Raw genomic sequence first — 19,369 nt, forward strand, 5'->3', positions numbered from 1 at the left:
TATCCTAATGTTAGATGTGTTGTATGAGACAGCCGGCCAGCTACCGTAGCGCGCCATGGTCCATTAGGCCTTCACTCTGGCTTACAAAAAACATGCCATGGATGATACGAAAACAACACCGTACAAGAGCAACCACTTAGAAGAACAGACCACTTGTGTGTTACTGGTGTTCGGTGAAGTAGTCTCGTCAGGTTGCTGTGACAGTTTTCTTAGCACACTAACAGAGGTGTTTGCATCTCAGTTGCATTTGAGGCGAGGCAAAGAATTTCCAGTCAATAGGGTTCCAATTCAATCAGCTAATGGAGCCCTACATCCCGTCTCCTGCCTTCCATCACCTCCTTTTTCCTGCAGCAACGCATTCACTGGAGCTGAGTCTGTACCAAATGCTGTAATGGTTTAGCCATTAGGGCTACATTTATAGCTGCTAGCAGGTCTTAGGCATTATATTCGGTCACAGCTATTCACGCTAACGTACCAAACTGAATGCCACAGAGGGAGAAAGCAGAGGGAGTTGAGTGAAGGGGGAGGGGCGCAGGCCCTCAGGTGACTCAAGTCTTTTGTGTTAGTGAGGCGTACACTTTTCCTCTTTCATGGTCTTTCCATGGGTTTTGCCTCATAAAGCAAAGGCTACGTTGCTAATGTTTTTAGAAGTTCACGCTAAGATCTCTTGCTAAGTAGTCCTTGCCTCAAAGTAGTACTAGCTCTATACATCTTTACCATGACCAATGGGATCTTTGCGTTTACTTACTGATCCCCACTCTACTTATAAAAGTCGGTTAAAGTACTTTAATAAACTTAATGCAGAATACTTCAACTGTATAAAATAAAAATGCATGCCCGTCAGAGAATACAAATATTTGACTTGGGAAGTTTAAAATGAATCCCCAAGGGGATAATTTTGAAGAAATATGTGTACAAATCTAAACAATAAATTATAAACATGGCATTGAATTTTTCACATGCAATATGATAACTTTAACAACCTTAAAGCTACATATTTGAAACTAAAAGTGACACAAGTATACGGCAGCGTAATCAATTCAAAGTGGAAGCTTCATGCAGTCCGTCTGCTGAGTGAATGCGACGCCTAAGTGTTTCAATTCAAGCCTGCTTTCCAGAAAGTGCACCCCATGGCCACACGCCATTTCCCCCCATCAGCTTTCCCCTCTGGTCCGATTGACCCCATTCAGCATTACATGGCACGCCGATTCAGACATTCAAATAGCCCACCATCTAAAGGTAAAGATTCATTGGCTTTTTTGGGGGGGGGGCGGGTGGATTATTAAGGTTGGTGGCAACGGTGAATAAAGAAATCCGCGCGCTGGTCTCAGTTTGCCGGTGGACCGCAGCTCTCCCCATGACACTTATCATCCCAGCTGTGTGTAACAGAGCTCCTGTGGGTGCAGGCATTTTCCTTCGAGTTAGAATAAGAGCTCTCTTCTCCTCCCATAGGGGACCTGTAGAGACTCTCTGATTCTCTCTCTCCAAAGGCTGTCGATCCCTCAGTAGCTCCAGTGAGCCACTGAGCTCTGAGACTGTGTCACTGTGGTTGGTTGCCTCTTAATGGCTCTGCTGCTTTAGACATGCAAATAGAGTTGAAGTGGAGAGAGAGGAGGCCCGGAGGGACAATCTGGCACATGAATGAAATGCAATACACTGGATTTCACAGTGTAACATGTGACTAAATTGTATGTGTGTTGCATGTGGTTAAGGTGTGATATTTTTGATAGCCCACCATCAATTTCTAATCCAGCACCTCTGAAGCTCACTAATTAACACGTCATATCGTCCGAGCTGCTCTCACCTGCTGAGATTATTTATGTTATGCTAATCTATTTCCCTCCGAGTTGTACTTTAGCCTCATACTTAATGCATAGGCATTGATCGTCATATTTCATTCTTGGCTAGAGAGAAAATGAGTGCTTATCCCAATATGCTAAAATGGCAGTTATACAGTTAGAGGATAGCGTAAATATAGAAAAGACATAATATCAGCAGAGGGATGAAGACCTTTATACAGGAATCATTCTCTGGGTCTTTGATATCTGATATCGCCATCCTTAGTTTGGGGAAAACATCGCTGACTTTTTATTCCAGCGGTCTGCGTTTAATGTGGTGACTGTCCCTTGTTTGTCGTGTAAAAAGTGTTGCTTTCCGATCCGAGGGCACTAGCTGTTTGAAAAAAAAATCTTTTTGGCCTTTCTCGGCTTAAAAAAACACATTTGGGACTTTTGTAAACAGTTGCACAGATGTGTAAACAGGTGTTTCTCTAATGTTTTAGCAGTGGATTCACAAAGATGAATAGAATGATCATCTCAACTGACTGAAATTGTTCACTTTATTTCCCAATACTTAAATGAAATGCAAGCTGTGTTGCATTATTGTCAGAATTTGTGCCAATCATTTAAATGAGTTTGCAAAGTTGACGCCCATATCCGCCTGCTGTACAGAGCAAAACTGCTGCTCAGGGAGTGCTTTAAATTGCTCGTACCCAATGACATGATGTGACCCTCTCCAGATTTGACAATACGCATAAAGAACGAGGGAGATTTTTCTGCTTTTCATCATTTGGCAGCCATTTAGATTGATTGTCACTACATGCAAAGGCCGTCGGTGGTGAATCGAATGTATTCAGGAGTAGATTGTGGCCTCTGCTGTTTTAGACATAATTCTCCCTCGTGAAATTGACTTTGAATCAAGCAAACATCATACATATAGATCACTGAATCTTCTGAATCTGATATGTGCAGAAGATAATTGATCTGCTGCTTTGTATACTATCATAACGAGTGCATTTTGCACTTAACATTTCAGGATGGCCTTATGCTGTTAGATGAGATACAACTTTGATGTACAGTATATTGTTTAAACAAGGGGGAAAAAATGTCTCACCCAAGCCACGTATTGGTCTTATATATAATCCCAATTTACCAATCAGATGTTATGAATATTTTTTCCGAGATGGCAGGAAAACATTCCACGAGCTAAAGTGTGTTATTAGTCTAATGTTGTGCGGTGAATGCAAACAGCTGTTTGTTCCTTGTCGGGTCGATAATTAGACAGAAGCATTCAGGAGAGTTACTGCACGTGTCCCCTCTCCAGCCTCCACCAGGACCGCGTTTCTCCAGGGAGTGTCTTCCTATCAAACCCCTCTCACCACAGGGACTTTCCTCTGTTTTCTCTTTCATTCTGCTTGTGCCCCTCTTCATCAGCTCTCCTTCTTCTATCCAACGTGACTGATCCCCGGGAGATGCAGAGGTGGGAATATTTACCCACCGGTGTGCCGACGTCACTGCTGCAGATGGTGGAGTGTGGATTTGTGTACTATATTAATAAGACCAGGTGTTCTAGAGATGTTGCATTTTAAATGGGCCCCCAAATAAAAAGCAAACCCATTTAACTGCTAAGTGCAATGTAAGGTGCAGAAAGCTGAGCATCTGGAATGGTTTTAATATTCATGACCTTATCCATTTACTGAAGTACCCACCCACAGATTCCTGACTTTTAGACTAATTGTTCAGAGAGGAGAGCGATGACAAGAACTAGAGCAAAAGCTCTGACAAATAGTTTTTCCCCAAGCGCTGCTTACACCATCTGCTTAGTGAACAAGGTCAACAGGCATCCTGATTTATTGGTTGTTATACAATTAGAGTTAATGGTGGACTAGTCTTCATTGCTGTATGTTGTCGGATAATATATGTGGAACAACCTGCGGCTGATACGTTGCCAAATTGTCAATACATACAGTCAAAAAAGTGTCACTAAGTTATTGATGTGGTTTAATTTGGTGGATAATGTAGATTCATTGAATTATGTCTGGACAGGTTTACTCTAAAAAGAGCTCAAGTCCAGCCTTTTGCTTCGCTGAACTCAACTTTCACAACACATTAAATATGAATCTATGTGGCCTAAAAATGATAGGTCTCACCAGTTTATATTTTGGTAACACAAAATGATTTTACATCCACTTAAGTTGTGCTCTGTGATGTCTCTTTCTGTTCTTTCCCCATTAAAGTTATTTTCTTGGGTAACTTTATCCCATGTCGGGTCCTAACCTCCAAGGATGGAGGATGTTGTATGCCATACAGTTTACAAACCCAGTGAAGCTAATTTGTTATTTGCGATATTGGGGTGTACAAATAAAATATGATTGAATTGAAAAGTAATATAGTTCATTTGGAGTTCGTAGCGCACACTCCTTATCGCGTATGACCACTTCATATTGCGTCCCAACTTGTTGACAACATTAAATGCATTTATACAACAAACTTTAAGGCCGCTGTTACAACCCTAAGATGCAGCTGAGACATGAAGCCTGCAAGAGAAGAACATGCTATTTGGCTGCCGGTCCTTTTACTTCAACGTTAGCTTTTTGTAGTGATAAATGTTGTTGATGCCATGGAGACGCAGAGCCCTTTTTATGACATCTTCTCACATTTGACTTATTTATTGAAAATACTATGATTTGTTATGAAATACGCTATGATATTTTTCTTGGGATACTATATGACTATGACATATCATACTGATGCATTTTTATGGCTCACTTTTCATGGAATACTTCATTATGATTTTATACAACTTTTTATGGCATACTATACTTTGAATTATTTATGGCGAATGAATGTGCTTATGGTGCATACTTAACCTGACCTTCATATAAAAAACATTAACAATGTTTTATATAAATTGTCACGTCATATAACCGACAGAGCACCCACATTATTTATCACCCCTTTATCACAATATGCTGGTATAAGATAATTCACCATTCCAACCACTTGGACCACATACTTAGGCCAAACACATGATTACTAAACAAACACGTAGGTTTGCCATTAGCCAGTCGCTGGGTGTCCAGATGGTCCAGATTAGTCCACTAGAGCGTGAATTTCCTGCAGATGAATAAAAAAAGTCTGAAAAAGAAGGACATGGTGTTGTACAATCTTCTGTTTAACACATTTTATTCTCCACTTTACGTTTATCAATGATACAGGGGCTTTTAGTCATAATATTTGGGGATGAATGGCTTTAAACAACAAGGAGTCCATGAGGAACACTCTCTAGCTACCCGTCTGTCCGGTGTCCTCAATTGATTGACAATCATATACATACAGTTTTAGAAATACTTGATCCAGTTACCTTACCATCCCAACTCAGAATCAGAGCTACCTTTAACTGGTGCTGTCTGTTCAATAAATGTGTGTGTGCATATCAATATAACAACTAAAAGAGTGGTAATGGTGTTTAAAACATTATCCTTAAGACCTTTTATCAGCCTCTGCTTGGATATTACACACCCATAATATAAAAAATGAATATATCTGCAGCGACAAGCGCTTGTCGAATAATCTGTGTGTCATAATAAAGTAAAAACTTGTGCGAGAAGGTAAGATATCAGACGGCACAAATGAAAGGTTTCAGGTTTGCCTCAAAAGAAAATAACTTTCTGGATGATTATCCATATGGAATTATAATACAAGAGGTCTAAACTTTTAGCAGATCATAGCAAATATGTTAACATTCTCTCCTCTAAGGTTGATTTTGGTCTAGGACGCATTTTTACATATTGTTTATGTACAGACAGTTCAAGAAAGTTCCCTAGAATGTTGTATTTTGGATAATTCTGTGGCAAACTGGGCCATTCACATTTTCTTATGTACCAAACTATTGGAAGCTTTTTACTTCTAGATCAATAATAGTGTTCATTACCCAGACATGTCAACCCGTCACTGGGCGCGCCGTTTCAGACCGAACAATAATAAAGGTTACACCTCGAAGTCAAGCGCGGCAAAAAGATGAAACTGGCGCTGCAAAGAACCGCTAGAACCCCCGATTGGCCTGATTGACTTCTCGTTGGATTCGTTTCAGCCTATAGAAGAGCTGTACTCATCGAAATCCGATTGACAGCACTTTTAGCCAACCAGAATCAGCAGAGCGACGTCCTGGGGGAAGAGTGCGCAGGTGGCAAACTGTTTACCTTCCCCGGACCATTCAAAGCTTCTAGAAACCCCTACAGTGATTCAACTGTAACACACGAGATGACGTGGCATGCTACGTTGTATTTTTGATGCGGAAATAACTTTTCGTGGCTAACTGCGAAGGTACGTGACGTTTTACAAATATTTCTGAACTTTTGAGCACACCTCCGAGGGGGGGGGGGTTTACGTTCTCAGCTGGGCTGCACTCGGTGCTGGTGATGCGGTTTCCTGTGGCGTGTCTTTAACGCAGGGCATGAATACTGATACCATGTCAAAGACCATCTCCGAAAATCAAGACTGTTCATTCGGGAAATGCACATGATTGTTTAATCCAAGCTCAGGGGAAGACTGCAGGAGGCCTCATTTCCTGTCTGGAAACTGATCCATTCCACAAAATGCCAGAGGCGTCAAAGAGTATTCCCATTCATTACTCGGGTTTGAAAAGACTTTTGGTAGAAGAATCAATTCAAGCTTTTTACTTGAGTGAAAGTATAAAAGTACTGCACTTCAAAACTACTTAAAGTATAAAAGTAAAAGTAATGCAAGGGGGGAAAAAGTTCCATTTTAGGACAAACTCTTAATGTGTGCCAAAATGAAATAGGAGTGTCTATTATTAGCTATTATTAAAATGAAAGGAGTAGAAGTAAAATGTCTTCTGAAAAAGAAATACTCCAGTAAATTATAGATACCCTAAATTTCTACTTAAGTTAACAAAGTATTTGTACTTCGTTACGTAACACCTCTGCAAAATGCTCATGCATATCCCTAAAAAATAAGCCCTTTTATGTTTATATCTATTATAAACGCAATTGTGAGGGTGCCCCAAGATCACAAGAATAACAAATGTGAACTTCATTCTGGGGTAGATCTGCCTTAATTTGCATCACAAATACCCTCCAAATTAAATCTTAATTCCTATTTTGGCATTCCACAGTTTTCCTGTTTGTTCTGAATAACCTGATGCTGAACCATTAATTGGGTTCTAAAACGAGGTCTGCCCGTGAATATTCCTGGTTTAAAGTCAGCTGAAATACATCTGCATGTTATAAAAGCCAGATCGGCTTCTCAATTATTCATAACTTTATCACCCACAATGAAATAAAGCGCTCCGTGTTCCTTCTTTATTGTGGTAATGAAATTAATTATTCTTCATCTAGATATTAAGACGAAGGTCAATATAACATTAGCCCACAGACTCTAAATTTAACTGGTTCCAGGTCAACTGTTGGCACAGAGCAGCTTCACACCTAAACCTTCTGATCACAATACACAGATATTTTAATTTAAAACATGTCACTGCAAAAAGGAGACATTTTAGAGTTTTTTTTTTTTTTTTAGAGTAACCTCTAAAAAATATTCAGGTCCTCAAAATGTGCGAGAGGGTTGTAGACGACCTGGGGGCAAAAATAATGAGCAGAAGTTAATAAAACATTGACGTCTAGTTATATAACAAATATTGCATTCAATAATTCTTTTTAAAGCATTTGACCCCAATAGGACGCCATGAGTCAAAGTTGTTAAAATGGAGAAAAGGACTCTGATTCGGGAACCGCTGTATCCAAGACAACCGAAGGATAACCGGGGTAATCACAGGATCAGACCACTGAGAAAAGATAATGGGCTTTCTCTATAGACAGAGGGATTGTTCTTTGCGCATTCCAGCTGTGTTTTTATTGAGGCAAATAAAACAAAAAGATCCGCTGGATGCGGATGACAAAATGATTTTACAAAAGCGGATCTACAGTTCTAGATCCGACCGCATAAGCAGCAGCCTGATCAAAACAAACATTCAGCACTTACTGGCTTCAGGTTCACACCTTTTCTCTACACCTCTCCTTAATTCCACGAGATTTTTATTTTTGACCCCTGGATCCTCTTTTTCTTCATGTTGGTGTCGTTGGGCGAGACATTAAGCCTCAAAATCTTCCTCTTATCGGATGAGTTCTTTCACGGTATCTTTCTGCCTATGGCGTATGTGGCACAATATCACTTTCAATGTTATTTCTATTCAATCCAAGCACCAAAGATGACTGCATATTATTTGAGAAGGTATCCCTGTAGTGTTCCACAGGAATGAACTCTTCATCCGTTCAGTCTATGTACTGGTAAAGGAGTGATACGCCGCTGTGTTGCCATGTGAGAGTGACTTGGCTTGTTAGTGCAGAAGCTCGCCTCCCCTGCATTCACATGCATAATACATGCCCGCCCCGTCTTTCATTCCCCAGCCTAAAGAGGAGGCTCGCCCCCGTGACGCGCGGAGCAGAGTGGAAACAGGCCGCGCTGGCGGGCGCTGGCGGATGACACCTTGGAACCGTCTCATTTCTGCCTGGAGCGTGATCCTGTCAACCTCACTAAGTCCCCAGGTAGGAACTGCAGTGCATCAAGAAACTGACGCACCCAGTGTGAGCTTAGAGCACATGATGCAAGAGCCCAAGTTGCACATATATGACAGGGATACACAATGGACATTTAGATGTTAATCGTTAAAAGGACTTGTGTGTTTACTAAAATTATTGTAAAACAGGAGGTAATGATGGTTATCTTCTTACCATAGCTGTGAAACTTTCTCTGCCTTCTACGACCGTAACCATGGTTATTGCTGTGCCACCATACAAAACTAGGTAGTACAAGCATATCCTTTTTTAGGCAGATTGTGGAGTGGCAGGCTATGTTACACACTTATGACATAACTCAGCCTAAGTATTGAGCTATTAAGGAAGCACTGTCCTTAATTAGATGAAGATATAAACTCTTTAGATGAGTCGATAAGAAGGAGCCGCCTAATGTGATCTGCAGCAGATTGAAAAGCATTTAAGGCAAAGTAGCAGTGACTGCTCGGATGGGATTGTGGCCGCTGCTTCGGTCCCATCAGCATTCAGCTGCTCTACAGCAATGTGGCTGACCCAGGGAAAAAGTACTGAGTGATTACCATTGCACACAGAAGGGCCGGGTAGGGATTCCTTGCATAATTCCCCCTGCGAGGAGGGCAGGAGACTCGACTAAAGGCAAAATCTCAGCTCAGTTCTTTTTCAGCCGTCACTCCTTCACAAACAAAAATAATGTCTGTGACATGTTTTGCTTTGGCATCGTGTGCGACTCGCTTTCCGGAGATCTGAGCATTTTTAACCCTCCCTGTGATTGCATCTGTGTCACTGTGAATTAAGACCGCTATAGCTATCGTAGGGTTTCAATTATGTATGAGTACATGTATAGCAGTGTGAATCATTGTGAAGTGTTACGTACCCTACGGTGAATACAAATCGTCTAAAGCCACACGAGTGACTCTCCGGGGCTGTGCTTGGTCTAGAATGTACGTATCCTAACATTCTCGGCACAAAATACAAAGTATAGGTGAGGTTGGCGGCCTATACAATACATTATTCATATAAGCATTAACATTCTGACCTGATGGGTCAAAATGAAAAGTCAGAATATCACCGAACCCATTTAATGTCATCCTGAAAGGGGACATGGAGGCCTGGACCTCATGCCATAGCAATCTATCCAATACAGATAGATTTTTGTAAAAATGTAGAAATTCCACTAAAGGCTAAAAATGTCCACCTCGTTATGGCACCAATTGGGTTGTCCGAGTACAACCCAAGTCTGAATAAGCATTATCCTCCGAGTCTCTGTACAAAATGATTCAATCCATTCAATAATCTCCTCTTTAGTCGGTCTCTGCCGTCACATAGAGACCCTTAAGAAATGTTCTGGAATGCTGGTAGCAGTCAAAAGAGGGCAGATGGCGACGGGATAGAAAAAGAAACTGCACACTATAAGATTAAGAAATGAATATGTTTACAATACACCAAACGGGACCTGCTTGTACGCGACGAGTCGGGTACCGCACACCTGTTTTGATAAGATTGAATGACAAAGCTAGAAAATCTCATCAATGATATTAACAGCATGACAAATTGTGGATTTGCATACTTGTTAATCCATTTACAGAAAACCACACAGTACCTCTGTCTTTGTAGCCAGTAATGTGAACTGAAGTGTGCAACATTTACTTAGTCGTAACCTGATCTCTGAGTAGTTCCAGCCACAGTACAAAGCAGAACTGGCTCTGCACCTACTGTCGTCATCTCAAAAACACAGGAGGAACCACTGCATGATTAGAGACTGGATTGTGCCATGTTGGGCATTGAGAATTCATGATGGGGGGGGGGGGGGTTGTCTCAACTGTATCCAAAAAGTTAAAATGTTAATTTCTCTATACCGCCTCACCTTATCTGCATTGTTTGGAAGTTGGTAAATGAATATTTGCGAAATTAGCAAATTACGTTTCTCAGTCTGAGCTCATGAATCAGACTTCACGAAAATAAAATCACGAAAGCAACAGTCGCTGTGCTTGTTATTGTCAAGCAGCATTGATGTTTGAGTGTTTTGAGGGTTCCGGATAAAACTGAAAGGTTCGGTTTCACAAAAATCCAGGCCCATCTGAGATGCAATATATTAGGCAGATTCAGTGCACTGCAAACCAAAGCATATTCCCTCTACCTCATATAATGGACGTTTTTAGGAATACGTCATTAAATACCAAGTGGGAAGACATTTCTGAGTAGTCAGAAAAGGACATTTAAAAGGCCAGTTTTATTCATGAGGGAAGCGGCTTAGACTGTTATTCTGGGTTAAGACAAGTGCTTTTCATGTAAAATTCAATGTGCTGAGTCCTCTAGTCATTTTGTTGTCCTAACATGGATAATGGTTGGATACTTTTCTGACAGAATTCATTATTTTCTTCTCCTTAGTTTTTTTGGTATAAAAGAAACCTCTAGAAGTAGTGAATGCATTTATTTTGCTGTTCTAATGTGTAGCAGAAACTTCAGCAGTGTTATTTGTTACTCCTTGGCAAAAAAAGCATCCATAACCTCACAGTTACTCACAGTTGTGTTTTCCATCTATAATGCCTTACTTTAATCCAGATAAATTATCATCAGATCCATTCCCATTCATGCACGGAATTATTTGAAGGGTGACACTGTTGTCATATTTATTAGTGAGTTAAAAATGTGATGCAGAACCAACAAAGCTCTTGGGACGGGTCATGTGAGTGGCTCTAGATCCCGTTGTTGTTGTGCCGATGCTGTTTCACTGCTATGACTGATAGAGAGTGCTATAGCAATAGTTCTGCTGCAACAACCTCCTACCACCAGGAAGTGGTTGGGTAATAATTTCTCGCTCCTGGATCAGGGATTGTATATTCCTCCATTGCTGCGCCGCCGCAGCTTAATAATAAGCCTGTCAGCTTGATTTACAGTGGCAGTATTATGAGGGACACCATCAGATTTACAATAATGGATAAATCTCAAGCAATAAAGGATAAATCAATAGTGTGAGTTTAAAGTGTTTTCAGTCTCCTTTCTCTTTGTGTCATAGCTCAATGGAAAGACACAATTCAATTGCAGAGGCATCGCTGCACATTGCCCAATCTACTTGTATTGTTGGCAGCGCAGTGAGACGTATCCCCTTTGTGCATTAATTGACTGCATAAAAGTCTACTGTGATTGGTTAAGTGTTTAACTGGAACACAATTAAACCGAACTATATGTTAAACTGTGTGAACCACGTAATGTTTTATTACTCCTAAATACAATAAAACATATAATAATAGTTCATGTATATTACATATAATTAAATGTAAAATGATGAAGTTTTGGTATAGTCATGTAGTTGGGATGTACTTTAGGAAGACTCGCAGGTCAGGATGCCCCCCCCCACCCCCCCTGTGTTTGAGATGTCCAAGTCTAGAGGGGTAGTGCAGGGAACTTAAACAGTAACGCCTAACAAGCTTTTGATATATACATATTTGGTATATAATACTGTATGCTTATAATCAAGTGGGAAAGGTTCTGAAGAATCCTAAACAAGTCAGAATGGCTGGAGCATGCACGTAAGAGATGCTCCAAAATGTATGCATATAAACAAGCCGTTTCCTCCATACTCATGTGTGTGCCCTGCAGCTCCTAGCGGTGCTGCGTGCTGCCTTATCTATGGTGGAGTTCTGCACATATTTGGGTTTGGCACATCCACTTTCCCCAGCTACGCTTGCTGCCCATCACACAAACACTTTGGCCAGAAGTGAAGTGGTGGGTGGTCGTGAGGCTTTGACATGGAAAGGAGCACAAGAGCATGTTAATGCTTTCTTGAAAATATTTATTAATCACCTGGAGATACAGCAGTTTTTGCTTAAAATTGGGCCAAAAGCAGGACAATACATATTGCAGTTTATGGGATTGAAAATGCATTGAAAGTTAATCAATATGCTAACTGACTGACCCCAACATATTTCATTAATTTGCTTCACTCCTCCAAGTTCTCAAACCTCTTTTGCTTAAAGTGTAACTTAATCCTCCCCCGTCTAAGTCCACCGATATGATCTACTATTGAGTCAAGGGGCCGATGAAACCACTCACTTTTGTACGATGAAAGCCTTGACACGCGGTCGACAAACATGAAAGCCAGCGCACAAGCTGACGGCCACCACTAAAATGCCGTGGAAACGGCTTTAGAGCGCAGGGCCTTGAATTTGATGTATTCACCTTTTCTTGGACTAGACGAGAGGGATAAAAATGACACCCCGCTGTCCCTTTGCCTCGATTTCCGCCGAGAGGAGAGCGGACATCAGCTTTGGAGGTGGATTTACTAGCTGCGCAGATAACCTTGGTAAGAAATGTCTATATAAACATCAGCATTGGTAAAATAAAGTGTCAATTTAGTCTTTAGAGCACTAAAATTCAGACTCTCATTTGAATGTTACTACTGATGTTATTCTACTGTATTATATTTGAGAAGTGGAAGAAAAATACACCCATTTTGCCTTTTATAATCCTGTGATGTACCACTCAGTGCGTGATCCTCAATATTATATTTGTTTTTAATATCAGTGGTGAACATTGTCCTAAATTCCCAGCTGTCTATAAGCACCAACTTAAAATGATTTCTCCTTTTCATGTGTGTCATCTGGAAAACTCAATCCCTTTCTGTTACCTATAAGACAATAATATTGGCTTTGTAACATATGCATGTCTTTTAGAATAATACAATGTCTTCATATACTCAAAGTGAATTATCTCTTCAAGTGTGAATAAATTATGATTTCACTGTTGATTGCATTTCTGTCAAAAGATTGAACAGGAAATTGTACTTGGTGATTAATGGTTTTGTGTCATTTATGCTGCTATTTTCTGGCTTGCAAACAAGGCAGTGGTAGAGACGGCTAATCCTCTGCATCATTTAGTCCTTGGTATCCGTCTGAAAGGGTCAATGATTGACTCTGATTTTGCCTGTTCCCAGTTGAGAGGAAATTAATAGATGCCAATCATGCTCCTGCAATTCCGTCAGCGGAACTGCCCAGCTATGAATAGAAGGGGCACAATGGTTCTTTTTACCAGTTCTAAATGATAATTACATGTCAGAATACGTCTCACTGCCGCATATGCAGGCCATGTAAGTGTGCTGTAATGCATGTAACACTGACATAATACATCACTATTTTAAAAGGGTCAAAGCATCAGAATCATTTATCTTTTTTTTTTTTTTTTGGTGCTGGTAAGCGCTGGTGAAAGTGTGCTGGCGTTCTTGTTCTATCTTTTTGTCATTCAAAAGGTATTATTACCCACCCGTTCTTTTTGTTCCAACAAAACAACAACAATATCTGCTTTTTGTTATTCTAAAGGTTGAGTTAAAAAACTCCCAAGTGGTGGGACAAACGCACTCCACCTGAAATAGTCAGATAATGGCAACACACCTTCTGCAAAGAGCAATAGGCCACAGCTATTGGCTTGGCAGCAATGGAGCTCTCAGTTGTCAAAGTACAAGGAAAATCTACTGATACATCGGCATAGACACTGACTTATTATAAATAGTCATGCTTTTAGATGGTTGCTTATTATAAGAAAATGTACAGATTGATTTGAAATGCACATTTTCATGGCAATGTGTGTTTAACTATAGGATCATAATTATTGGGTTGCTGGGTATAGGTCGCTTGTGAATTTCCACCAAGGGATCATTCTGTTTTTTTTTCTCAATCTAGTATAAAACAATGTGGGCTGCGTCTATTTGGTGTCAAAGCCACTTTGTTTTATCATGCAACATCTCCACAGAGAGTGAGCAGCTGACTTCACACAGCCCTTTGGGTATTAGAAGTCTCAGCACTGTGTCTGCAAATGCTCCACCGCACTGTGGTTTCCACCAAAGACCTTTTTGGCTTCCAACGATTCCAATATTTTGTTTTGTCGTCCTGCAAAAGCAACTCATGTATAGATTTTACCAAGAGTATCGCTGGCAATCGATACAATGCTGAGCCCAAGGTCATCAAAATCATCTGTTCGGGACCTCTGCTAACTTGGGTATGTGAATTTTACGACCAATAACCCACACGTTGCTATTGGAGAAAAGATCCTTTTTTCATGATAAATTCATTTTGTTTGTCGATGCCGGTTGCTGACTGGAATCCCCATAAACGCCTCGCTCTCGTCCTTCAAGCTTACTGCTGTTTGCGCCCCAAAACACGGGTTAAACCCAGAGAGTAACTGTTTACTTAATTATACCCATGACTGGTATCCTTCCTTCATGATCATATCCTAATTAAAACATTATTGAGAAGGAACATCCTAATTAAAACATTATTGAGAAGGAACAAAGGATTAAATGCCATTCTGGTCTTTTTTTAAACGTTAAAAATCCTATCGTTTTACGTCACTTGTTCTGTGTTGAGGAGATGGCACATCTTCATATGAACATCTTCATATGAACAACCAGTTGCTTAAATGATCATGCAGAGCCCATGATACCGATTCAACATATTTGAGGAAACCAAATACAGCATCTGCTACCTCTAGAAATGAGTTATCTAAGTCTGCTCTGTACTGATGCTCTGTTAATGATCAAAGTGATGACGTTCTTTTATTTTAATTTGTGTCAATGATTTTTTGGGCTTCAAAAAACTACAAATGAAGATGAATGTTCGCATCGGTTCTTTCAGCAAATGAGAAAATATAATTCTTAGTCCTCGGCAATGATGACAATTTTTAATCACATGATTTTCTAACTTGGCAAATCTTAATAGTTTTTCAATTTTATCATAAAGAATAGTATACTATAGTAAGTCAGTATTTTTGTGTATTTAGAATATAATAGTATTATTATAGTATATTGTTGAACCAGGTAAATGGCACATATACTATCATATATATATCTATCCTATAGAATGGTCTCTCTCTGAAGTGTGCCTCTTTCAGGCCTCTGCTTATGTATTCAGCTTCACCTCACCTATCAAAGCGGGCTAAGCCGTCTGATGATCTAGCCGTGGGGTGTGTAGACACTGCGGGACTTTGTTTTCCCTGATTCGTAAATCCTTGAAAATCCTTTACATCAGCCATGTGTACTGGGCAAACACAAGGGGGGATATGAATGCAGAGTGGAAATTTCCTTTGAGAAATAGTGATGTGTTCAGCAGGAACACCGCTGGAGGGACAGTATATTGGCAGATTTTGAAAGTAGAATTTCAAGAGAACCTAAAAATGTAACGCTCCAGTTGATGCATTTTTTCCCCTCATAACGTCTCTGATGAATTATGGTCAAAAAGTTTTCCAACAGCAATAGGATATTTTTATTTATTTGATTTCTGATACATTGGAATTTAAAACTGAATGCATTGTCTTAATAGAACAAAGAAGGCTTTTGTTTTACTGAGCAGTAGCAACTAAAAGGCATGTAGCATCACTATATCTTTTTCCATTCTTTATCCGTTCGTCAAACCAAAAGAACTTAAACTGTCTCCAGAGCTCGTTTTATTTTAATCTAATTCATAATGGCCACTGCATTCAGCACAATGCGGGCACAGCACAGCCATTCTTTTGCCCTCTCTTTCTGCAGTGCTGTGCTTTGTGCCATTGTCTTCCCGCGGTGTCCTACACGTTTGTCACCCTTATCTCCTGGGGGCCAGGCCTCTGCGTACAGGCCAACCTTTATGGGAGACGGCCATTGACCCGAGCTGTGTGAACGCACTTGATAGACCCCCGGAGCTTGTCGGCACCCTGCATGCGCCCTGCATCCTACCCCTTGGCTTCGCCAAAGGCACCGTGTGCCACTCGCGTACGTCATACGTTACGCTCCTGGAAATGAAGTGTGGCGATTTTTGCCATTACAAGCGTTTAAGCTAAATGACGAGATTGAATCTTATGGGTGGAAGGGAATCCAATGGAAGTGAAACCCACTGAATTAAGCATGAGCTGCTCCACATGTGGCATTCCAAGACGAATAGAATGCTGAACAAGGAATCAACATACAAGTTGCAATAATGCATCATTAAATTTGCAGCACGTCATGAATCTAATGCATAATACAACAGATAGACTTCTGTATTTTAATCTGATTATTGTTCAGCCTTAGCCGCTCTGTCAACTCACAGGCAGATGTGAGGTGGGGTGGTTTTACATTAAGACACGGCACTGACCTCATTCCCATCCACTGCTCGAGCTGAACCATGAGCCCCACGTCAGCACAACAAGGATTTTTTTATTTTTTTTAAGAAAGGTTGTTTACCCCCAGCCTTGGCTTTGACAGTACATTTGTTTGGAATTCAGATATGCATGCAAATGGAATAAATGTTTAATAGCAAAGCATTGGCACTCGGTGTAGATTAATGACTGCTGGTGAGTTTGTATTCCCCGCCCTTCCTCTGGTCTCCGTGCGGCTCGTGTCTGCCAGAGAGGTACGGATCCTGCTCTGCAGACAGCGGCTTGCCGGAAAAATGTCACGGTGCTGTCGCTGCATTAACTGTTAATGCCCAACAAAGGCTCAGTCCGGACTGATGTTTGCATTTTGTACGTCAAGGGATTAATCAGCAGCCCGTGCAAACTTCCAAAAACACAACCACGCTGAATTACAATGGCTTTGGGTTGGGAGCCTTTTTTATTTATTTATTTTTTACTCTTAAAGTTTGATTTTAGAGGCACCAAGACACAAATACGATGCAACTCCAACAATAACCTTTCTCCGTTCATCTTGTTTGGAAGTGTTTGCAATTTTCTTTATGTGCAAAAGAAGAAAAAAAAGCCCATTATTTTTCTCCAGGTAAGGAACCACAGGGGTCCTCGTACAATCCTTTCACTGGCTTTTCACACTTGCTTCTCTATGCATTGTCCATTTACAGGTAACCCAGTTTCATAAGTTGTTTTATAATATCACTCTTGCTATTGCTATCCCTCTTCAGGATATCAAAACCTTCAAAGTTGTTTTCATTTAAGTTGTGTGTTTATCAGTGCATTATGTCGATGTGGTAAGTTGGCCTGGATGAACATAGGGGGACCAGACAAAACAACAAACCAAAGGTATTGATTTATAATGCTGCATAAAACTGTAAATATGTGATTCAATCAGGTTTTACAGCATTATCTTGTTACTATTAGTTTGGAAAAGCGTATTTCTTGCGATAACAGCCAGTAAATCCGATCGTAATTATGTTGTATATGACAGGTATCCATTACATGTAAATTTGGCACTAAAAGTAAACAAAACATTAGGCAACAGGACTCATCGACTTTGTATACAAGAGCAATTTAGATTGCATCACAATTAGTCTCTTTGGATTACTGAGAACTTTAACTTAACTTCAGGACTTCCATTACAGCAAGAAGTAATGACTTGACTTGAATGGAGTGTTGATGTCAGAATTCAGTTATTAATGTTATTTTAAGGGGATTCATTTATTATATTTTTTAATATGGAAAAAACCCCAAAGGGTGTGCCTTATAATAGCTATAGCTATGATATAGTTATAGTGTGGTTGCCTTTGAGCTGCTGATGTCTTTTGATTCCAGTCGTATCTAGCTTCTTTCTCAAAGTACCGTCCCTTCTTTAATCACTTTGTCTGAAGTCTTCAGCCCTTTTGTTCTCCATTTAAAAACCAATCAAGCCCTAAAAAAAATAATTAATGTTTCAAACACAATAGGGCCTATAACATAAAATAAGCTACTGGTATTAAAATGTACAAATTTAAAACATTGCGTGCTGTAATTCAGTGCCCTGTGAAAACATGGCAGAAACAAGACTTTCTATCTATTGTTCAAAGACAATGAAGGGCCTCATTTCATGAAAAAAACCCTCTGCCGATTGTCCCTTGACCCACTCAGCGCAGCAGTTTGAAATTGAACTTGGTCTCTTGGGAGTGGAGCTCTATTTATATGATTTACCAACTTGATCCTGACACTGATTAAATTCTTTCCACTACGATCGCAGCTGAAAGGCAAGAAGCTCAAACGGGGGGGCCAGAGGCACAGCCTGCCACTGTGGGGCTGTTGTGGACACACAGCTGTTCAGACTCTGACCGGCGGGGCCTGAAAATAACAGATGGAGACTGCAGGTAGAAGGAAACCGTGCTACACTAAGCTTTGTTTTATATAAAGGACAAATGCTTCATTACAGAAACCTAGCGTTGCTAACATTAGCTTTCTACTGAGTCCTTTCCCATACGTGTGTTGAGGCAACGAAAGGTGGCAAAACAAACACTAATCAAAATCAGTGTTCCTTGGCAAAGCACTTTAGTTTACCTGAGGAGTCCACAGCCGCTAGGTCCGAGTGAATGTGAATGCACACCGGCGCTCGCTCTTCGGGCAGAAAGCCATATTAAACAAGCTGGACTCCTCAGGACAGGTGTGGTGCAATGGTTCTTTTTTAAATGATAAATGAGGGAATCTCCGTTTATTGAGACTAAAACGGAAACCTGTAAAAACGAAAGTAGTGTATAATATAGATAAACCATGTACATTTTAAAAATAGAGACCAAATGCGATTTTTTTTTGCGTAAAGCAACCTCTGACCAACCTCCTTTTAACCGTCACCTACTATTCAAGTATTTGGTACATGCCGGAAACTCTACCAAAAGCTCTTTGTAGGTAGGACGAGAATATACCTTGATTGGTCAATCCATGTAGATCCAAGGATACATCAGATTCACACTTTTGAATATACTTCAAGAGTAAAGATGATGCCTCCTCTTAAGTAGTCAAATTAGATAAATAAGTAAGTCCAATGCTGTCTGCAGAAACAAGAGGGATTCTCCGACCAACACCCCTTTCTCAGAGTGTGCATTTGCTTAAATGTTTGTAAATGCTGCCATTCTTTTGGCAGGCGTTTTATCTCACAGACACAAGCCTTCGGCACAGTCTGCTCTGGTCACACAAATTTTTTTCCCAGCAGGGTTAGTTCCATTAACCCCCGATTTTCTTTTCCCTAAGCCCATTACACATGCCACAATCCATGGTTATACTAATGGGAGTACTTCAATACATACATCTCAACAGTGCTCATCATTTTTTTTCTGTGTAAAAGTGGGAGAACTCTTCCAATAACATGTTGATGTGATATGTTTTTTT

Source organism: Pungitius pungitius, chromosome 10 (genome assembly GCF_949316345.1).
Source record: "Pungitius pungitius chromosome 10, fPunPun2.1, whole genome shotgun sequence".
Classification (NCBI taxonomy): domain Eukaryota; kingdom Metazoa; phylum Chordata; class Actinopteri; order Perciformes; family Gasterosteidae; genus Pungitius; species Pungitius pungitius.